The sequence below is a fragment of the Canis lupus genome, chromosome 8 (genome assembly GCF_003254725.2).
Source record: "Canis lupus dingo isolate Sandy chromosome 8, ASM325472v2, whole genome shotgun sequence".
Classification (NCBI taxonomy): Eukaryota; Metazoa; Chordata; class Mammalia; order Carnivora; family Canidae; genus Canis; species Canis lupus.
Genome location: NC_064250.1, coordinates 29,786,266 through 29,807,300, shown reverse-complemented (window position 1 = coordinate 29,807,300; position 21,035 = coordinate 29,786,266). Strand labels below are relative to the sequence as shown.

The window sequence follows — 21,035 nt, the reverse complement described above, 5'->3', positions numbered from 1 at the left end:
ATGTCACCTAAGTGAGAAGAATTATTTTCTGAATTTTACAGAGGGAATCGAAAATAAGTCACTTTTCTAGATTAAGAGTGATCTGGTTTGCCACCCACACAGACACCATTCTAACATCCCTCATACAGGATAACATCCAATGTCTAATGTTTGTGTTCTGCCCAGATCCTACTTCTTTGCTGCCTTCCCCATCGCATCCTACTCCCTGGGAGTTCTCTTCCCACAATCAGAACCTGCCCCCTTTCTTGGGGAGCTATTTGTGGGGTCTCCTCACCGGCACAGACGGAGGAGAGCATCTGGGAGTGCACATTCCTTGGGTGGTCCTTCACCAGTAACTGCTGGAAGTCAGAGTGTGAAAACACCAGCTCCTTTACCTTGTTCAGGAAGACTCGATTTATAGAGTTCCCGAGTTTACCTGAAGATAGGGCAAATTCGACCCTTGGTGGGACTTCATGACTGCACGATTCCCCCACTTCCTCCTTTCCCTGCCCTCTGCCCCCCACCCACACTTTTCCTAGTTTCCCTTGGGAATTTCCTTACAAACATTTACACACAGGTCTGAGAGTCCTCCCTAAGACATCTGTGTTCTGACATTTACCCTGCACTACCATGGAAATGAAGGGAAGACAGTGCTTAACTCCATTTGCGCCAGTTGGTGAAGACTTTCCAGTTATGAAAGATAAGCAGAGGCCTATCTACGTGGTAAGTGGGAAGAAGAGCATTCCAGGCAGAGAAAATTGCACACACAAAAACCACAGAGCAGGAGGATGAGGGCAAGTCAAAGTGTAGACTTAAAAATTGGACATGCTGGGGGCAGCTGGGTGACTCAGTAGAGCTCAGTGGTCACTTTAGCTCAGGTGATGATCCTGGGGTCCTGGGATTGAGTCCTGCATCAGGCTTCCTGTGGGGAGCATGCTTCTTTCTGTGACTATGCTTCTGCGTCTATCTCTCTCATGAGTAAATAAATAAAATTTTTAAAAAATAAAAATAAAAATTGGACATGCTGGAACAGAAAGTGAGCCTGCCAGGAGGAGTTGGAGCTCTTAGGCCAGGAGAAGCAGCTAGGAGTGTTAAGGAAGAATGGACCATGATCAGATTTATATTTTCACACATTAAATATTTATTGAGGACTTACAATGAAGGTAGAAAATCTACATCAGTACTGGGAGCATTGCAGTGAAGACCAACCTGGTCTGTGTCCCTCATGGAGTTATAGAATAATCCTTTTCTGTCCAACACAGCAACCACAAAATACCTGCGCCTATTTAAATTTGAGTTAACTAAAGTTGGAATTTAGCTTCCCAGTCACATTAGCCACATTTCAAGTGCTCAGTAGCCACGTGTGTCTACCCTATTAGATGGCTCTGGCACAGAACACCCTCAGCATTGTAGAAATTCTACTGAATGGTGCTAGCTTAACCACGTGAGAAAATAGCTATGAGTCTTTCACCTAAGTTTTAATTCTTATGTGGCTATCTCCTAGTTAGTCTTTTTTTTTTTTTTAAAATCTCTCCTTGTGCTTTTCCATTTTATACAGAAGACTGAGGATTCTTTTGATTGCACAACTGGGCCTCTGCACAACCACCTGCATTTGGCAATCAAATCATAGTCGTGGTTGTCAAAAGACCAGGATTGCAGAAATCCCTTTGAAAGTGCACGTGGTCCTTTTATGTGCTGGATGAGGGAGATCTGCTCACACCTGCCTGGAGAGCCCAAGCAGTGGAGTCGGCCTGCCTCCATCTGTTCATGATGTTCATTCTGAATGCTTGCAGCTCAAAGCCTACCTTCTAAAAGCAAAACAATATTCAGGAAAGAAGAATAACCTGAATTCCTCACCTGGCATCATACCATTTCCAGGGCTACAAAAATGAAAGTAAAACATCCACTAGCTATGGCAATCTCTGAAAACTGTCAGGGAATTTTTAAAAGGGTGATTTTTAAAAAATTTACCTGATTAAAACCAATAGAAACAGGAATTTTCATTGGAGAGTTGTTTCCCTCTACTTCATCTATGTTCTTAAAAGAGCCAACGAACAACAAAGCATTTCATGATAGTCTAGAATAAATCCATCAACAGCATAAACACTAGACTGTGTAATCAAAGATTTTCAATCAAAGTGTCACTATAGGGAAATTTCAACATTGCTATTATGAAGTGCGTAGTGCAAATCCTAATGAGTGTGCCATTCAAAAATGAAATTCCCCCTAAAGAGGCACTTTCAAATTCAATAGAGTAAAGATTATACATCTCCCTATTCCTGATATGATACAGTTTTTAGGCTCTAAACAAACATTCCTGACTTCATGAAAGCTCTTCTTTTTATTACAATGATTAGAGGGCTTTGTTTAACAGAAGAGAAAGCACTACTTTTTTAAATAACAAAATGTCAACTTTGTTGACTGTTATGCCTGCATCCAAAGCTTCACTCAGTCAGCTTTATAGGATTTTTACTAGTCTTGATATATGATAAACTGATGAACACTAGTGGACCAGTTCCTAAAGGCCTGGAGCAGCTCTGGGAGCAAGGGGCTAAGTACCAAAGAGACCGTCTCATTTCAAGGGGGGAGAAGGTATCATTACAATAAGTAAGATGGCTTTTACAGATAGTTTGTTTTGTTTTGTTTTTTGGCTTTTGCTTAGCACTCTGCTAATTCTGTTGCCCTGGCACCTGCAGGCAAAAGGGTGCAGTATATTCCCATCTCCTCTTTGTCTAATTCCACAAGCCTAAGGAAGCAATAATGACCAAGCTCTTAGAATCTTCCAGTTGATTATAGAGAAGGCATTGTATTCCACTGTATATTCTTACAGCCCTGCCACCAGATGAAAGGAAAAGCATAAAAGCCCCAGCAAGGCTGGAACTCTACTTTTCCTGCTGTAACATGCCATCAAATGCGGATGGGGCCCTCCACCGATGCAGCCATTCTGTTGTTCACGTCCGCTGAGTTCAGCTGAGGATGTCTGAGATCAACAGGTGGCCTGGCTAATGGAACAGATTCACTCATTGTTTGTGTGTTTAATGAATCATTGAGTTACTGATCAGCAGTGAGCAATAGAAGCTGTTTAAACAGAAAAGAAGCCCAGCCGTGAGGTGGTGTCGCCACCACACTCCTTTGAAGCAGTGCTGGCCCCACGGACTGTGAGGGAGGCTTGGGGTTTCCTCCCTATGGTTCCCAGAAAAGCTGGTGGTGAGAAGAGGGTGTTATTTCTAATTGGATGATGAAAGTCAGCTCAGGGGACAGAGACCAAAGGGCCAAATGTAAAAAGGGGAGGAAGTGAAAACATCGGAATCAAAGGTTGAGGTAATACCACGAGACAGGTGTTTGCAGTGAACCGCGCAATAACCCCCATCCTGCCTCCCTCCGCAGGTCCTCAGGAAGCAACCAAGTGGGCAAGGGCCTAAAGAAGTAAGAAAAAGCAAGACTTAGGATTCGGATGCCGATTTCCTCACAAAGGGTTCATGGTGCAGTGGAAATCCTCTCTATTATCAGGAGGTAAGTTTGACCCTTTTTTGTGAGATTCCCACAAGTTGCACTGGGGCTTTTCCTGTGAGTAGAATTTGACTGAAGGTATGCCGGAATTGCATTTACTGGGTCACACTTGTCTTTTTTTTTCTCTCCGCAAATAAGACTTTTTATTTGTCACCATTAAAAGTCTGAATTTAACCAGATTCTCAGACTAGTGGCTCATATCCATCAGCTCATTTAACTGTATCACCTGTCTCATCCCAGGAGCTTTTCCAGAACTATTGCCTTCACCGTGAAGCAACATAAGTTCTCCCATTTCAAACTTGGGCTTCTTCAGCATTTTTACTTTTATAATGAACCCATCAGAGAGGATAAATAGATTGGAAATTCTTTCCCATTTCTGACTAGAATCACTTTATTGACAACATCTTTAGAACCATTTATCTGTGCCTTTTGGGTCATGATTTCTACCATCTTCCTGATTTGGTGGACCTGTAGGTGCTGAATGTGAGAGGTCTTCCAAATCTGGTAATTGCTTTTTTTTTTTTTTTTTTAGTAAAACCAACACAGAACAAATGAAGCATGTAACTCCTGGTACTCTTGATATTGACATAAGCTTCACTCATGGTCTGCCATATTCTTGACTATGGAGCACATTTTTCATGGGCAAGATCCAGGGCATAGAAGTTGGGCAGTTGGTTTTGCCCTGAATATCCTTAGTGGTTAGTTTGGATTTTCCTTTTTTAAAAATATTTTATTTATTTATTCATGAGAGACATAGAGAGAGAGGCAGAGACACAGGCAGAGGGAGAAGCAGGCTCCCCACAGGGAGCCCAATGTGGGACTCGATCCCAGATCCTGGGATCATGCCCTGAGCCAAAGGCAGACACTCAACCGTTGAGCCACCCAGATGTCCCAGTCTGGATTTTCTAATGCAACTTCATCATTCTGCAGAGCAACAGGCCTCACTTTATGACCCTTGGGGCGGAGGGTTCCTTGAGGTCTCAAGACGAGCATTGTTCTGTGCTTCCTGTCTTGATACATGTTTTCACATCATACCAATCTGCCTTAGAAAAGAGACAAATCACTTTCTTCTTGGTTTCCTTTAACCAACTTTTGTGGGTAGTGTTTTTTTAAAGGTAGGGGACAAATGAAAGATATGGCAGAGTGATTTGGTAAGGAGAGAACTGTGCTATGGGTTAAGTAACCTGTGTCTTAGTTTCATCTCTGCCGCTGTCTCTAGAGTATCACCGGTCACATACTTCCCAATGGCAGAGATTGGCTACCCATTCACCAAACCTTGTTCCATTCCTCTTGACACACAGCTAACCCCAGGTTCCAGCTTTCCTCATAGCCAGATGTGTCCATATGACAGGCTCCAGCCAATGGAATGTGCACCAAAGTGTGCAAACAGACCTGGATCATAATCCTCATAGATGATCCTCCATGCTCTCTTTTCCCTTGTCTTCAGCTGGATGCAGATACCCAGGGTTGACCTTGAAGTTCACAGAGCCTCTCTCAAGCTTGGGTTGTCCTCCATCTCAGGGTAGCTGGAGAATCTAGGGCAGCTGGAGTGCCCAGCCTGGATACCTCAGCTATAAGCAAGCTCCTCCATTTACCTTAGTGCACTGTACAAACATCAACTCCTTCCACATGTGCCATAAAACCAAAGAGTAAAGAGATGTTCCCATCGACTCTGAGGTTTCTTCCTGCCCTACCATCTTTGATTCAAATCCATTGCCTCATTTATACTTCCATCCACCCTAGACAAAGTCAGGGAAGATGCTCTTCCTGTCTCTGTAAGATCTGGAGAAAAGAGGGAGACTTTTCTCTATTACATTATCTCTCAAAGACAGAGATAGAAGAGGAATAAAGAGAGAGAAAATAGAAAGTCTGTCACAGTTAGTGGGAGCGAATCAGGAGGTAGTCTAGAAGGCAGTAGGCTGAATGGCAATTCAGGCCAGAGAATGAGAATGTATTTTGCCATCGCACCTGGCTGGTGGCAGATCTTTGGGCTATAAATCCTGAATGAGGGCCAGGGCAGTAATAATAAGCTTCTATTCCACCAGCACATCTCTTGCTGTGGGTTTGTGCTTAATCAAGCCAGCCTCAAATCCTTTTAGAACTGAAGATCTTGACTATTCCAAAATGAATTTCCATCCATATGTCCTCTTCAATAAAGCCTTCTTTTCAACACAGAGGAGGATGTGAAAGCTATTGCTCCCTTAGGCAATGTCATTGCTATTTGAAAAACCAAGATGTATATACACACATGTGTCTTGTGTGTACATAACTTACAGTATAATTTTCTGATTCTGAATGTTTGTGTGTACAGTGGAATGTTAACTCCTCCTGGATATAGAAGCTACACCATATGTCCCTATAGTGGGAATGTGTCCCAATCGTAGAGTAAATGGGTTGCATTTGGTTTGTGGCATTAAATAGTCAAACTAAGTGCTTGCTATTGGGATAAAGCATAACTAGTCTACATAGATGTTTATAAGCACCCCTTTTTTACAGGATAAGTGAAGGGTAATTCCATGTTTTGGTCTTTTTTTTATCTTTGAAACATTTATATAGTGTTTATTATATAACAAATATAATGAAACAAATATTATTCTAAATGTTTTTACAGATTTTTTTTTATTTAATTCCCTATTAAAGTGAGATATTCAGGGAGGCCTGGGTGGCTCAGTCAGTTAAGTATCTGCCTTTGGCTCAGGTCTTGATCCCAGGGTCCTGGGGTGGGGCTCTCAGTTGTCAGGCTCCCTGCTCAGCAGGGAATCTGCTTATTCCTCCACTCTGCCCTCCACCTGGTTCAAGCGCTCGCTCATGCTCTCTCTCTCTCTCAAATAAATAAATAGATAGATTAAAATCTTAAAAAAAAAAAGAAAAGAAAAGAAAGTGGGACATTCAGGAGTCCCACTTAGCATTCAGGAAGAATTTGATGGAAAGTGGCAAGGACCATATGTCAGAAGATCTTACTTCCATACCATAGCATGACCAAGTTTGGCTGGCAGAGATGCAGTTATAAAATGACACCTCCTTAGGCTCTGCTTCCTCATTTTTGAAGTAAGAAGACAAGCTAGATGACCTCCAGGATCTAATCCAATTCTAGGACCATTTTGAATTCATTCTCATCCTGGCCCCATGACTCCTCATGATCTGGTGCCTGACAAACTTTCCAAATTTTTCCATCTTGTATCCCAGACTCACTTAGCTCCAGGCCCATGGGCCTCTTTTCTTTGTTCCAAAAACACTGAGCTCCTTTCCAGCTTAGGGCCTTTCCACTAGCAGTTCCTGCTCTGGCAAGCTCTTTCCCTGCATCGTCTGCTTGACTCTTTTTTTGTCATTCAAGTTACTGATTAACCTCTTCAGTGAGCCTGTCCCCAACATCTCCTCCTAAACTATTCCTACACCCAGCACTAACTTTCCATCAATCACTCTGATTTACTATCACCTGTCACCATCTGATATTTTCTTGTTTATTTATTTGCTTCTTTGTTTATAGTCTGTCTCCTCTCATGAGGAATAAACTCTTGTGAGATTGAGGCATTATCTGTCTTATTTGTCATTAGGTCTCCATTGCCTACATAAGAGCACAATAGCCACACAGCCCAGCAAGTCTAGTGCTTGCAGTAGAGGCAAAATGGAGCCCAAGACTTAGAGCCATAGGATTCCTAAAAGTCACATAGAGGAGCAGAAGAATCCCTTAGTGCTATACTTTCTTACTCAACTCAGTGATTTCAGAGCAAAGGTCTGACTATGTGCAGATCCACATCCTTTTTCTCCTACCGACCTTCTATTTCTCAGAGACATGAATCTTCAGGCACATCCTGTGCTATTCTATTACCAGCCCCACAAGCAGGAAATAGCATATCCACCTAAGGAGAATGATTCCTCACTGCTGAGGACAGATGAGCAGCTCTACAGATTTGGGGCTTCAGGATCTGGGGAGGGAGGTCAAGGCTAGTGGCCAGTGGGACTTAGCCTAGATGCTGAGCCCGAAGTGGTGTCTCAACTGAAGCTGATTTGATGCTGGCTGCTGCCCTGTGCAAGAGTATGTCTCCTCTCCTAATGGAAGGACCACGTTACCAAGGCAGATGTAGTAAACATTCTTTTTTAGGTCTCTCACCTGACAGAGAAAATCCTCTGAGGTTTAAGGAAGCCATAGAGTTTCTGGAAGGGACAGCTGTAGAAGCTGCTCCTTCCCACTCAAAATGGAGAAGTGATGCTTAACTCACAGCTGAAGGCAGGGTCCCCACCCAGGTGAATCACCTGGGACTAAAGTAGAATGAAGAGGAATAACACTGGTGAAGTCACAGGGCAATGTCAGAGTGTCACTATCTGGATTTCAGAAATAGGGACTGGGCCGTGTATGAAGAATCATCTCAACACACTCATGACCTGGGTAGAGTCCTCATGATTGTTTTTATGGTTAATTGATTTTGACTTCTCTTTCTTCTCTCCAATCAGTTTCAGAACTTCCAGGTCTGTTAAGAGACACCCTTGCACTCAGATTCCTCCACTTACTCCTCAGGACCTCCTACATCAAATACCATGTATAATGACAACTCTGGACTAGTGATTTTCTATCCTATCATATAAAGATTACAGGGTCAGACATTTCAGCACTTCTGTGCGCCAGCATTTGGTCAAGAAGTTCTTCCTTAAGCATTACTAACATATCTCTTGCTGCAATGTCAGCTCATTTCTTTGTTTCAACCTACTGTGGGGAAGCAAAATAATGAGTATCCAAATTCTTCATGATTTCTGAAAACAGTGAAATCAACCCTTAGCTTTCTCTCTCTCTCTCTCCTCTCTCTCTCTCTCTCTCTCGCTCTCTCTCTACTAAATTTCATGAAAGGCCGTGCTCCTACCACTATAATCTATCTGGTAATCCTTTCCTGGACTTCAATTCTTTGCATCATTTTTAAAAAGTCAGAACTGCACATACTGTTCTTGTAAGGTCCTTGGCAAGTCTTGGAGCAAGGAAAGGTTCTTTCTGATTGGTGATGTAGAATTTCTGTCATTTTCAATCTGAAAATATACTGTTGAATTACATTCAGCTTGCAGCTGGATCTCAGGTTTCTTCTTGTCATATATACTCACCCAATCCTTTCCTTAACAGCATTGCCTCCCTACAGTTTTTGTTCCTAGGTGCACAGAGAGGTCCCAACCTTATCCTCTTTCAGACAGTTGGCCTTTCACTTTTCCTGAGTTTATTTACTTTTATTATTCTGTCATGGGAGTTCTCAGAAAAGTCAACCAGCTGAGAAGAGAGGGCTACACATCACCTGGAAAAGATAAGGAACAATCCTGGTCCCAAGAAGATACTGATATGGCAAGCCTGGACTCCCTCTCAAGTTCACACTGAACCTTTTCTTTTTTAAAGATTTATTTATTTATATATTCATGATAGACACAGACAGAGAGAGACACACACACACATACACAGGAGGAGGGAGGAGCAGGCTCCATGCCAGGAGCCCGATGTGGGACTCGATCCCGGAACTCTAGGATCCTGCCCTGGGCCAAAGGCAGGCGCTAAACCGCTGAGCCACCCAGGGTTTGATGAACCTTTGATGACCAGGAGTTGTTTCAGAGTCCCTACCATAATGTATCCACACCATATTTGATCAGTCTCACTCCCAAATCATCATTGGAAATCTACTCTCAGTGTCTTTTATTCCCGACTTGTCACACGCACAAACGACCACATTGTCCTGCGAATCCAGATACCTTTTTTGCTTCTTTTTATTATATGTATCTACCCAATTCTTTTTTAAACATTCTTGACTGCACCCAACTTCAATCCCTAGGTTTAATGCCCTCATCCCAACTTTATCCTCCTCTTTCAGATAATTGGCTTCCCACATTTACCAAGTTTACTTACATGTTTCTCTCCCTTTCCTGGGAGGTTTGGATAGACTTAGCCAGTGAAGACTGCCTGGAATAGTCAGTTTACATTTGTCATTCCCACATAATTATTACAGAGGTTCCTTTTGCTCTCAACAGTATTTTGGTTTGGATGGTAAATTATATGGTCACCCTACTGATAGGGCAGGCTGACTCTCTGCTAGCCTCTCAGACTGACTCTGAACCACCTGAGGGCACCTTAACTTGCTACAGGTTGTTCTCTCTCTGGGACTAGCCTTTGTGGTCTAGAAAATGAGCATCTGGCCTATGGCAGAGGCCCTGTGGCACTGCCTGAGTTTAGGCTGATCTTTCTACCATGAGGGCCCATGAGAGTTAAATGTTGATTGCCCTAATTTTACATAGCATTGCATCATGAAGCTGCAGTGTAGTAGAGCAACTAAAAACTGGAATTTTGGAGCTGGACTGCTTAAGTTCAAATCCTGATTCTGTCACACTTCTTTATATCATTTAATTGAGGTATATAAACCTATATACAGTTTCTTTATCAAGAGAGCTCTGAAACAGACTTTTTACATGGGCACAGACCCAGCACTCACTACATTGTATTTGTGATCCAGTGTTTGTTGACTTCCCATGTCATAAGATCTAATAACTTGCATATGTCACAGGTAACTGAGCTCCAGGCCAGCTTGCTCATATGACTCTAGTCTGTGGGACTAGTCATAGAGTAAGCTTGGCCAAATCTTTCTAGCACTAGAACGTCCCCTCTACAAGACAAACCCAACAAACCTTCTCATCTGAATGCCTAATAAAGATTGAATTATGTCATTCATTTATTCATTCACAAAGCACATGTTCTCTCAGGCACACAGAGCTAAGAGCTGCAAGGGATCTAAAGAAAATAATGTCCATGCCTAACTTCAAGTTAGTTTATTATTGAGCTGGGAATAATAGAAATATGCACACAAAAACTAAATGGCCATGCAAGACATTGGACCCAGAAATGCTACAAAGGAATACAATGATTAAATGTCAAATGAGTAGATCTTAAGATCTCCTAAGATCTAAGAGTTCAGAAAAGACATAGGTCACCTAGAAATGTAGACACCAAGGGAATCAAGACCTAGAATAAGAAGTAATGGATTGAGAAGGAAAAGATAAATGTTAAATATGCACTGAACTTCAGAATCAGACTAATACTTGGCATGAGCTACAGCCTTGGCTTCTAGAAGGCCAAATAGCTGAATGTCTACTTCAATATCATGTTTTAGTATCCCAGAACTTGTAAATGATCAGTAATCTTGTGATTTTACAGTTTACAATTTTATCTAATGAGTATAACAACACTAGGATGATAGCTGAAACAACATTTTGGATTAATTTTTTTGATAGAGTTACCAACTTTTTATTTTGCTAAGTAAGTACATTAGGAAAAGCAACACTATCATTTCATAAAAGGATGTTGTCACACCAAAAAAGTAAATAAGACAAAATCAGACAATTTTAATATCTCGATATTAACTTTCAAGTGTGGGTCTATATTCAAAATTATCATTAGAGTAACAAATTACCTTATTTGCTTTATGTGCTAATATAGTATCAGTCAATTGAAATACAAAATATATTTATCATTATAGAAGTAAAATGTTTTACTGACTAATCATGATTATAATAACTACTAATTTATTTTTAAAATTAATAACTTTCTAATAGGTAACTATAAAATAATAGTTTCACAGCTAACACAAATGTTGAAAGAAAATACATTTACTAGATAAACTAGGAAGAATCATCTTTTTCAAATGCACATGTTTATAAAAATTTAAGTGATAATACAAGACAAAATAATGGTTTATTGTAATTCTCTTCTTTATGTAGTTGTTTACACCCCTGCCGAAGAAAGTTTTTCTTAAATTATATTCTGCTCTTCACAAAAAGTTAGTAATGTTATTATATTTGCTTCCTTTGTATCTCATATAGCAGATATCCAGATCAGCAAAAAGGAATAGAAATCTTATTTTTTAATTTGACAGCATTTAGGATGAATGATGAATTCAACTAGGTTTCTGCTTTACTGGCTTCCTGAAGGATTTCTGAATCTCAAACAGTGATCACAGTGAACTCACTGAAGAAATGTTTATAGAATGGAAAAATCAGGAAAGAAAGACATCATGTAATTATCATTTTCAAGGAAAAAATAGAAAGATGCCATGAATGATTTACACTATTTGTATGTATGCTTAGGAAGTAATTCTAGCACAGAATAATGTTACAGATTAACTAGTGACCAGCAAAAGATGGTGAGCCACTGTGATCAATTCTCTTTAGCCACAGACAAACCCCTTGATTCAAAAGAGATTTGAGAACTGTATGGTACTTATGCAAGGATATAAACAAGATGGAACAAACAGCGAATGCATATTTTGGTTTTTTTAAATTTAATTTAAAATCAATTCATTAACATATAATGTATTGTTAGTTCCAGAGATAGGGGTCAGTGACTCATCAGTCTTATATAATACCAAGTGCTCATTAGATCACCGGCCCTCCTTCCCAGCAACCCTCAATTTGTTTCCTATGATTAAGAGTCTCTTATGGTTTGTCTTCCTCTCTGATTACATCTTGTTTTTTTTTTCCTCCCTTCCCCTATGATCCTCTGTTTTGTTTCTTAAATTCCACATGAGTGAGATAATATGATAATTATCTTTCTGATAATTAAATCTGATTGATTTATTGCACTTAGTATAATACTCTCTAGTCCATCCATGTTGTTGCAAATGGCAAGGTTTTATTTTTTTGATGGCTGAGTAGTATTCCACTGTATATATCTACCACATCTTCTTTATCCATTCATCTTTTGATGGATATCTGGGCTCTTTCCATAGTTTGGCTATTGTGGACATTGTTACTATAAATATTGGGGTGCAAATGCCTCCTCAGATCACTACATTTGTATCTTTGGGGTAAATCCCTAAAAAAAAGTTGCTGGATCATAGGGCAGCTCTATTTTCAACTTTTTGAGGAATCTCTATACTATTTTCCAGGGTGGCTTACATTCCCACCAATAGTGTAAGAGGATTTCCCTTTCTCTGCATCTTCACCAACATCTGTCATTTCCTGACTTGTAATTTTAGCCATTCTGACTGGTGTAAGTTGGTATCTCATTGTGGTTTTGATCTTATTTTCCTGATACCAGTGATGTTGAGCATATTTTCATGTGTCTGTTGGCCATTTGTCTATCTTCTTTGGAGAAATATCTGTTCATGTCTTCTGTCCATTTCTTGATTGGATTATTCTTTGAGTGTTGAGTTTGATAAATTCTCTCTAGATTTTGGATACCAGCCCTTTATCTGATAATACATTTGCAAATGTCTTCTCCCATTCTGTCTGTTGTCTTTTGGTTTTGTCGACTGTTCCCTTTGCTATGCAAAAGCTTGTTATCTTGATGAAGTCCCAATAGTTCATTATCACCTATTATTGAATCATCTTTGCAGTCCAGGAATAAATCCCACTTAGTCATGATGAATAATCCGTATAATGTACTGTTGGATCCTATAGTATCTTGCTGAGAATTTTTGCATCCATGTTCATTAGGGATAATGGTAATTCTCCTTTTTGGTAGAGTCTTTGTCTCGTTTTGGGATCAAGGTAATGCTGGCCTCATGGAAAGAGTTTGGAAGTTTTTCTTCCATTTATATTTTTTGAAACAGCTTCAGAAGAATAGGTATTAATTCTTCTTTAAATATTTGGTAGAAATCCCCTGGAAAGCCATCTGGCCCTGGACTTTGTTGGGAGATTTTTGATGACTGCTTCAATTTCCTTGCTGGTTATGGGTCTGTTCAGGTTTTCTATTTCTTCCTGTTTCCATTTTAGTAGTTTATACATCTCTAGGAGTGCATCTATTTCTTCCAGATTGCCTGATTTGTTAGCACATACCTCCTCATAATATGTTCTTATAATTGTTTGGATTTCTTTGGTGTTGATTGTAATTTCTCCCCTTTCATTGATGATTTTATTTAGTTGAGTCCTTTCTCTTTTCTTTTTGATAAATCTGGCCAGTGGTTTATCGATCTTAATTCTTTCAAAGAACCAGCTCCTAGTTTTGTTTGTTCTACTGTTCTTTTGGTTTCTCTTTCATTGATTTCTGCTCTAATCTTTATTAAGTATCTTCTTCTGGATTTAGGTTTTATTTGCTGTTCCTTCTCCAGCTTCTTTAGGTGTAAGGTTAGGTTGTGTATTTGAGACCTTTCTTGTTTCTTGAGAAAAGCTTGTATTGCTATATACTTCCCTCTTAGGGCTGCCTTTACTGCATGCCAAGTTTTGAACAGTTGTGTTTTCATTTTCATTTGTTTCCATGAATTTTTTTAAAAAAATGATTCCTTAATTTCCTGGCTGACCCATTCATTCTTTAGTAGGATGCTCTTTAGCCTCCATGTATTTGATTCTTTCCAAATTTTCTCTTGTGATTGAGTTCCAGTTTCAAAGCATTGTGGTCTAAAAATATGCAAGGAATGATCCCAATCTTTTGTTATCACTCGAGACCTGATTTGTGACCTAGAACATGATCTATTCTGGAGAATGTTCCAGTGCACTCAAGAAGAATGTGTATTCTCTTGCTTTAGGACAGAATGCTCTAGATACATCTGTGAAGTCCATCTGGTCCAGTGTGTCACTCAAAGTTCTTGTTTCCTTGTTGATCTTCTGCTTAGATAATCTGTCCATTGCAGTGAGTAGGGTGTTAAGGTCCCATTTTTTTTATTATATTATTATCAATGGGTTTCTTTAATTTTGTTATTAATTGGTTTATATAATTGGCTGCTCCCATGTTAGGGGCATAAGTATATACAGTTATTAAATCTTGTTGGATAGACTCTTTAATTATATAGTGTCCTTCTTCATCTCTTATTATAGTCTTTGGTTTAAAATCTTATTTGTTTGATATAAGGATTGCCACTCCACCTTTCTTTTGATGTCCATTAGCATGATAAATAGTTTTCCACATCCTCACTTTAAATCTAGAGGTGTCTTTGGACCTAAAATAAGTCTCTTACAAACAGCATATCAATAGGTCTTGCTTTTTTATCCAATATGATACCCTGTGTGTTTTGATTGGGGGCATTTAGCCCATTTACATTCAGAGTAATTAGTGAAAGGTGTGATTTTAGTCCCATTGTATTACCTATAAAATCATTATTTCTGTATGTTGTCTCTGTTCCTTTCTGGTCTATTACTTTGGGGCTCTCTCTTCACTTAAAGGGATTCTTTTAATATTTCTTGCAGAGCTGGTTTGGTGATCACAAATTCCTTTAGTTTCTGTTTGTCCTGGAAGCTTTTGGTCTCTCCTTCTCTTTTGAATGACATCGTAGCTGGATAAAGTATTCTTGGCTGCATATATTTTTCTCATTTAACACTCTGAATACATCATGCCAGTCTTTTCTTGCCTCTCAGGTCTCTGTGGATAAGTCTGCTGCCAGTCTAATGTCTCTACCCTTGTAGGTTATGGACCTCTTGTCCAGAGCTGCTTTCAAGATTTCTTCTTTGTCTCTGAGATTTGCAAGTTTCAATATTATATGGTGGGATATTGACCTATACTCTATTGATTTTGAGGGGGGTTCTCTGTGCCTCCTAGATTTGGGTGCCTGTTTCTTTCCCCTGATTAAGGAAATCTTCCACTATAATTTAGTCTAACATACCTTCTGCCCCACTCCTCTTTCCTCTTCTTCTTGGATCCCCATTATTCTAATATTGTTTTGCATTATGGTATCACTTTTGTCTTGAATTCTCCCCTCGTGATCCAGTAATTGTTTATCTCTCTTTTTCTCAGCTTCTTTATTCTCCATCATTTTGTCTTCTATATCACTAATTCTCTCTTCTGCCTCATTTAGCCTAGCAGTTAGAGCCTCTACTTTTTATTGTATCTCATTAATAGCCTTTTGGACTTTGACTTGAATAAGAGGTTTTAGTTCTCTTATTTCTCCAGAAAGGGATTCTCTAGGGTCTTTTATGCTTTTTCAAGTCCAGCTAATATATCGTTATAATTGTTATTCTGAACTCTAGTTCCAACATCTTACTTACATACATACTGATTAGGTCTTTGGCAGTCTTCTTGTTCTCTTTTTTTGAGGCAAGTTCTTCTGTCTTGTCATCCAAGAATAATAGATGAACGAGAGAACAAAATACTAAAATGGCAACAACAACCCCAGAGAAATATATACTAAACAAACAGGAAGAGACCAAAAAAAAAATTAAAAAGAAAAAGAAAATATAATCAGCACCCCTGGCCTTCCTGTGATCTTGAGGATTCTGAGACCACACTGTCCCACCTAGGATTCTGCACCCCCACTTCGCCACATGAATGCCTTTCAAGCTGGGACATCTCTCACTGAAGCAGACTTCTAAAAGTTCTGATTTTGCATTCTCTTGCTATATCACTTTCCAGTGCTGGCTGCTGGAGGCTCCCTCTCCACCGCGGCCTCTCTTCCTATATATTACCTGGAATTCACTTCTCCACATCTCCTACCTTGCAGAAAGTGATTGCTTTTCTATCTGTAGAGTTGCAGCTATTCTTTTCATAGATCTCCAGTTGAGTTCATTTGGAGTGATTTGGAATGATCTGATAGCTATCTAGCTGAATTCCTGGTACCAGATAAAACTAAGGTCTCTTACTCCTCTGTCATCTTGGATTCCTCCTCCACTAATGTATGTTTTTAAAAAGCCTCTTTTTATTTTTAAGATTTTATTTATTCATGAGGCACAGAGAGAGAGAGAGAGAGAGAGAGAGGCAGAGACACAGATAGAGGGAGAAGCAGGCTCCATGCTGGGAGCCCAACGTGGGACTTGATCCTGGGTCTCCAGGATCATGCCCTGGGCTGAAGGCAATACTAAACCACTGAGCCACCTGGGCTGCCCCCTTAAAAAGCCTCTTGACAAAGTATTAATCCTTTATAGATAGCAGTGTCAACATAGCAGGACCTACCACCACCAAGGTCAACTACAAGGAAGGAGTCTGTGTTCTGAAGCCTACCAAAGAAGTAGCAGATACAGAGGAATCTGGAGAAGGTAATAATTCTTCAGCATATCTTTTCCAAAGATTCCCCATCATTACACACTGAAAATGAAAATAGAAATCCAGGATATTCGAGTTCTAAATTTTAAAGACAATTTTTTTTTCCTCAAATGATGAGAGGAAGCAGTAAGAACATGCAAAATACCAGAAATAAACAATTTAAATGAAAATGAAAAATCTTAAATTAGCTTTTGAAAATTTGTTCTTCAAGTATTTTTTCATTCAATCATCATTTATTAAGTACCTTTGCAGCACCAAATCTAGAACCATACTACATGGGTTTAAATCCCAGCTGAGTCACTTGCTGGCTATATGACTTTGAGTTAGGTATTTAAATATTCCTCAGTTTCTCTTTTATATAATGGGATTAATCATAAACTCACTCTTTTTTTTTTTTTTTGCTTTTTGAATTTTGTTTAAAGAATATATACAAGAATGAAGCTTTCCATTAAGTAGAAGAGAAATAAAATACTTTGTAGTGAAGATTATCCAACTACAAACAGATTTGATCAGTAAAACGACAATAAACAATTGTGTTTTATTAAGGGCACACTCCATTCATTGTCTGTAGATAATATAACCCACATGTCTTGAGTGTTCAGTGAGTTAGTATTTGTAAAGCATTGGAAATAGCACCTAGTAGATAACACACATGATGTAGTACTTGCTGAATTAAAATGAGATGTACCAGGTATAAGCATGGATAGTAAATAAAGCATCCTTTTTGAGATTATTTCAAATAAATTACATCATTACCATCAACCAAATTTTCAAGTCCAGGAGCTGAAGAGGACATAATTTGTTATGCCTGTAATTTGTTTTAGAGAAAGGAAAGCTTAATTATTTGGTGGTAATGCTGCTAATAGCCAGATTATCCAAAAATATTTTACTTCTTCATCAGCCTCAGTTGAAATAAGTGAATGGTGAATACATGTTGATTGAATTAAATTAGATTGAATAGAAGAGGAACCAGTTCAGAAGATGGAACCATGCAGTGCCATCAATGCTAATGGGAAAAAAAAGTAGTCTAGAAAAAGGACATATGACAGTGTCATGTATTTCAGGAAAGTTAAGACAGACACAGGCTAAGAAAGGGACAATGGTTCAACGGATTAGGAGACCCAGGTGGCCTTCAGTTTTAGTAGAAGTTTCAGGTAAGTCAGATTACCAGAAGTTAAGGAGAGTGTTCTCTGGGGAAAATCAAGATAAAAGTAGAAAATATGGAGTATGACACCTGGAGATGTTAGCAGGGTTAAAAAAAAAATCTTTATCATATGGGAAAGCCACATGATTAAAAAAGAATCACCAGAGAAGGAGGCTTGAAAATGTATAGAAAATAGAGTATAACTGATGAAGAAGTTTCCAGTGGAGGCTGAAGGGCAATGAGATGAAGAATATTGACAGACAATTGTTAGGTGGAAAAGTGAATGTGAGGAAGTTCAGGTCAAATGTCCTTGGTTTCCCTGATAAAGAAATAGATGGAGAGAGGATATAGCAATCTCTCTGGGGACATAAGAAAAATGGAAAACTTTAGAACTACCACTATGAGGAATATTATATGGCATCAACTGGACATAAATAGTTATCCAGTTAAGCCTGAACACCCAACTGAGATGCCATAACAGGGATCTGTGGGGAATCCAAACACAACCTCCAGTAATGACCCATTTTACAGAATGGTGAGAGGGCATGTGGAGATCACAGGCTTGGGAGAATCAAGTCCATAGTGGACAGATTTTCACATGGAACGATCTTGCCTGGTTGCCCCAGGCTAGAAATAACGGAGTAAGACAGAAGTGGGAAACAAGTACACGTTTTGGAATTGGAGGGTCTAGTGAAGACAGAATGGCTTTGTGGGCATGAGGTAGAAAGGGCATTATTAATCAGAAGAGTGTTCAAAGATTATAAGATCCTGGAGGTGGCGAAGAGAGGAGAGCCAAGAATCAAGCCTAAAAAAATGTGCAAAGGGGCAGGAAGAAGGGAAGCAAGCAAAGAAGAGAGAACCATGAGAGAGGTAAAAAACAGAACATGACCATGTTATGGAGATCAAGAAGAGAGGGAATTTCAGGTAGAAAGAATTTACACAGTATATTTATACATAATAACTCTAATGATTATGCTATGTAATATACTAATGATTATTAAATGCTAGTTATGAGCCAAGCACAGTGCTAACAGTTTCACAGGCATTGTCCTACTAAATTTTCTCAGCAACCTAAAGTGGCAAGTATTATTATCACTGACACTTTACAACTGAGGAAAATGAGACATAGCTGTGCAAAATAACTTATCCAAGGTCACACCACATGAGCTCCTAACCCTGACCACGGCTTTCTACTTTAATAACAAACATGATGTCCGAAGCAGTTTCTGTATTATTACAATTACTTTGCAAATGTACCATCATGCACATGAATGATCTCTATTACATTTCAGGGCAATTAACATAGAACTCAAGAAAGCCTAAGGTCAAGGAGTCATCATTGGATTTGTGCATTAAGAGATGGTCTAGTAGACAGGTACAATGTGCAGAGCACGTTGCTGGGATAAAGGACTGGGGAGAAGAAAAGGAGGCACAGAAGGTGGGGTTAGGATCATGGGGATTGGAGTTTGGCACAAATGAGTTCAAATCCAGGCTGTGTCACTTAGTTGTGTGATCTTAGACAAGTTTTTCCATGTTAACTAGCTATATTTTCCTTCTATGGAAAATGATAACAATAACAATGCCTACTTTATAGGTTGTTCTGAGAATCAAACGCAATCCTATAAATAGTTTTGCTCAGTACTTGGCTCACAGTATACATTCAAAAATGTTCTATTATACAAATTGCATAGTTGACTTTACTGTAATCTGCCAAGTTTCTTTTTTTTTTCTTAAGATTTTATTTATGTATTCATGGGAGACATAAAGAGAGAGAGGCAGGGACACAGGCAGAGGGAGAAGCAGGAAGCAGGCTCCATGCAGGGAGCCCAACGTGGGACTCGATCTCAGGTCCCCAGGATCACGCCCCAGGCTGAAAATGGTGCTAAACCACTGAGCCACCGGGCTGCCCCAAGTTTCTTTGTAAACTTCTCTTCTATGTAGGTATTCATGATATAGCCATGTTTTGGTGATCCTCTTACTACTCTCTGCTCTTGGTTTCTTGAATTAATGTAGCCTATTTCAAAGCACTTTTGTATATACTAGTTCTTTTTCTCAGACAAGACTTTGTGAGACAGTACAACAAATTCTGTTATCTACTCTAGGTAGAGAATACTGTGTCCTGATAAAACAAATAGTCTGCTTTACAGAGAGCTATTATATATACCACATGTGGATAATAATTTTCTGAATAATTAGCATGTAATAATATAACACATTTACTAAAACTGCCCTCCTCATAATGTAAATTTAGTGATTTAAAAACAGAATTTTTACTGTCTTCATTATCTACATATCATCATTATCAGCATTTATTTTCATCTCCTGTAGATGAGCAGAACACCAGCTACTCTCCTTGTAACAGAACATCTGACCTCTGTGAATATAAATATGTATAATAAACATTTACATGTACATTGTATTCAAAAAGACCAAGTTCCAAGAACATTAAAAATATGACAGGGAGAAAAACTATATGCACATTCAGGGTCAATATTTGCGATTAAAGAAACACCTGGAATCACCAAAAACCTTTGGAGTTAAGCACTAACTTTCTAGGTTGGTCCTCCAGATCAGAGAAGTATAAACTCAGCTAGGTATGGGGAAAATAAAGGACAGCCTGGAAATTAACCACATCTGTTACGCTCATTGAGACATAAGAATTTAACTTTGGGAACTAGAGGCTGTTTTAGATAAACTCTGTTTTAAAAAATCCTTATTCAAAAAAAAAAAAAAACAACCCTTATTTAAGGACCTCTAAACACAGCACCAAATACTGTCCTCAGATTCTTAAGCAAAACTGGGTCTGAAATCAATATAGGCACTGTTAGAAAGGATTTGAGGATTGAATCAGAGAATAGGATTTGGCTCCTAGGACACAAACCATGCTACTAATCCCAGGGAAAGGATTTGCCCGTTTAAAGGATTATAAATTTTTGAAAAGCATATTCTGTTGATAATACTTTTCATTTCCTGCAAATCAAATTACTGAAGGATATTTTTATTGTACATAGAATTGGACAATGTTTTCATTGTTGTTGTTTTAATATCTTTTGTATAAAAGGGTACCAAATTTCAAAATAATTAGATATGAATTTTCATAACCCCAAATGGTGACACATCCAAAGACTCTTTAAATGAAGCCTACCGGCAAACTAGAAGACAATTACATCTAAAAGAAAGTATCTTTGATTTCTGGCACTGGCATTTATGAGAGTATGGAAATATCTCCAGTTTTACATGATGATAGCACAGAGACACCTAGACAAGGAAGGACAAGACCAGCAGGCTTACTTGGTGGGCTCTCTCTTATCTCCCATCCTGGCATCTTCTCACCCTGGACTCACTTTACTCTAGTGAAACAAAGGGCTGCAAATAACATTGAAAAATAGTGCTTTAGTGAGAGAAAAGCTCATTGGTTCTTGAACTTCCTTAATGGAACTGGCTTTCCAGAAACTATTTATCAGACTTAAAAGAGAAAGC

At 39.0% G+C, this 21,035-nt stretch overlaps 1 long non-coding RNA gene across 5 annotated transcripts in view; it reads left to right on the top strand.

The window, feature by feature from the left end:
- Window positions 1–3,077: 3,077 nt before the first annotated feature.
- The window catches only part of LOC112657567 (uncharacterized), a 91,384-nt gene continuing 73,426 nt past the window's right edge, over window positions 3,078–21,035 (top strand). For 4 of the 5 annotated variants that reach the window (XR_007412333.1, XR_003135110.3, XR_004818000.2 and 1 more), the window contains exons 1-2: window positions 3,288–3,492; window positions 16,294–16,404. This is a non-coding gene — a long non-coding RNA (uncharacterized LOC112657567). Of the gene's footprint in view, window positions 3,187–3,287; window positions 3,493–16,293; window positions 16,405–21,035 lie in introns of those variants that run through there. The other variant, XR_007412334.1, reaches the window with a different exon arrangement.